The following is a 2,929-nucleotide window of genomic DNA, read 5'->3' as shown; positions in this document are numbered from 1 at the left end:
GTGTGTGTGTGTGTGTGTGTGTGTGTGTGTGTTTGGTGCTGGGGGTGGAACCCTAGGCCATTCATTCCCATGCTAAGCAGCTGCTCTATCATTGGCCCACATCCTCAGCTGTTCTTTCCTATAGCCCAGTTTGCTCACGTATATGTGGGTTGAATACTAGTTTCTACCTCATAGGGTAACGATGAAGTCTGGGTTTGAACTGTTGAACTGTGAACTCTATAGCTGTCAATGCCACTCTCTGAAGACTTCACTAAATGACTCTGCTAAATCAGAATTGCCCAGAAAGATCAGAAGTAGAAGAGTAGTAACTGAGGTAAGATTCCCTGTGCTATGCTTCGAATCCCAGACTGCAGGAGGACATCAGTCTGTGCCCACCCAAAAGACTGACACTGTGGTCATGGTGGGATGTGGTCATATAAGCTGTGCTCAGAGGCTACATTTTGGAAGTTAGCAGGAATGGGTTTTGGTTGGTTGGCATCAAGAACCATTGGCATCAAGAACAGCGAAGACAGGCTGGGTGTGATGGTGCATGCCTGTAATCCCAGCACTTGGCTGAGGCAGGTGGACCTCTGTGAATTCGAGGGCAGCCTGGCCTACAAAGAAAGTCCAGGACATCTAGGGCTCTGTTACACAGAGAAACCCTGACTCAAAACAAAAAAACAAAAAACAAAAACAAAAAAAAAAAAACAGTGAAGACACCGGGCATGGTGGTCCGTGCCTTTAATCCTATCACTGGAAAGGCAAAGGCAGCTAGATCTCTGTGTTTAAAGCCAGCCTAATCTACCTAGTAAGTTCAAGGACAGACAGGGCTACCTAGTGAGACCAAAAACCAAACCAAACCAAACAAACGAAAACCAGGGAAGATGCTAGATGTTTTGCAGTGTGTTGTCTAGCTTTGCCAGGGTATTGCTGGCCTTCTCAATGCTTTGCTTGTAGGCATACCACACAACACTTTCAACTGTCCCCAGACTACACTCACTACAGCTGTAAGTCAGCAATGTTAAATACAATTCTGAAAGTTGCAAGAAGGTACTTAAAAAAAAAAAGTCTGTGATTTAGAAGAATATCTCTTACAGAGACCTTGATGAATAAAATAATTAGCCTCGAAATAATGGAGAACTTACTTAAGCCATGCAGCTAGTTTCTCATATAATGCAAGCTTTCCAAAAAAGGATTTCAGCACAGCAAGGCAGCAACCTTACAATGAAATTATAAGCAGAGATATGAGGTTTCTTTGAGCAGAATTTGAACTAAATTTAAGTGTGCAGACATAAAATAATTTCATTAATTCTTTTATAAATGTTATATATCAATCATCTGTATTGCCAGGATCACAGGACCCTCGGAGACCACCAGGAGACAACTCGATGCAATAGCAAGAGAGCTTTATTATGAAAGCAATCAAACTCGGGACCCAAGTCTCACTGACGCAGCAGTAGAGAAGTGGAACCCCGAGCCCTGAGTGAGCAGGGTTTTTAAAGGGAAAGTCTCGGAGCAGGGGGTTTCCATGGCAGCAAGTGGGGGGGAGGACATGTTTCTATGACAGCAAATGGGGGGAGCACGTGCTTTGACATTACAGGATTAGGTAAAAGTTAGAGGGGCGATATGACCTTCTCTGAATCACACTTACCTAAGGCATATAATCACAATTGCCATTCTTCTGAACTGTATCTGAAACATTGGGGAGAATTTTCCCACCTGATTCCCAACTAATTCTCATTGATTATTGCCAAGAGATTGTCTCTATTTTCTATAAAGTATTTATTCTGTGATATTTTCTGAAGGCTGTTGCTAGGAGAGTTAACTTTGTTTTCTGCCAAGTGCACATTTTGTGATACTTCCTGGCACCTGAATTTAGCTCCCAGTCAAGATGGCTCTTTATTTCAAAATGGAGTTTTACCCAGGCTAATTTAAACTCTTCACTTCAAAGGAAATCTAGATTGTACTATTTATACAGCCAGTTCTAGGGGCTCTGTTGCCCTCTTCTGGCCTTCCCAGGTACTTCATGCACACAGAGTATATACAGGCAGGCAAAACCTCATTCAAATTAAAAAAAAAAAAAAAAAAAAAGGCTGGCTGTCCTGGAACTCACTCTGTAGACCAGGCTGGCCTCAAACTCAGAGATCCACCCACCTGTGCCTCGCTAGTGTTGGGATTAAAGGTGTGTGCCACCATCATACTGCAAGATGTTTTCTCTGTTTAAAGTATTTTCCTGTTTTTCTAACATGGTAGACCTTCTATATCCATGGCTTCAGTTTCCTGTACTCATTGTGGTCTAAAATAATAAATGGAAAAATCATAAATATTTCACAGGTTTTAAGTAACCTTTGAGTATACATTTACGTTTATTATTAGTTATTACTGCTGCTCTCTTACTGTGCCTCCCTTATAGATTATTTTTCATCTTTAATCATTTTATGTGTATGAGTGTTTTGCTGCATGCATGTAAGTGCTGAGGTCAGAAAAGTGTGTCGGATGCCCTGGAACCGGAGTTACAGATGGTTGTGAGTCCCCATGTGGGTGCTGGGAATTGAACCCAAGTCCCCTGTAAGAGCAACACGTGTTCTTAACCACCGAGGCACTTCTCCAAGACCCAAATTATTCTTTATCACGAGTCTGTGTGTACAGGAAGACACTGTGCGCAGGGTTAGATTCTTCCTGCAGCTCAGGCCTTCACCAGGGTCTTGAAGTATAGCTGCCACGCACAGGGGAGCTGTCTGTTGGTACTGAGCCTACTGTTGGCTTTATCCTGACGCCCATTCACATCTCAGCCCTTCCACTTTTTTGCTCTTGTACAACTAGCTCCTGATCTTTACCCCTTCTATCAGAATCAGATTTCAGGACATCCGAGACTACACAGAGAAACCCTGTCTCAATAAAATAAATAAAATAAAATAAAATAAAATAAAATAAAATAAAATAAAATAAA

Source organism: Psammomys obesus, unplaced genomic scaffold (assembly GCF_907164565.1).
Source record: "Psammomys obesus unplaced genomic scaffold, mPsaObe1.curated_primary_1811, whole genome shotgun sequence".
Classification (NCBI taxonomy): domain Eukaryota; kingdom Metazoa; phylum Chordata; class Mammalia; order Rodentia; family Muridae; genus Psammomys; species Psammomys obesus.
This window is presented reverse-complemented; position numbering follows the sequence as displayed.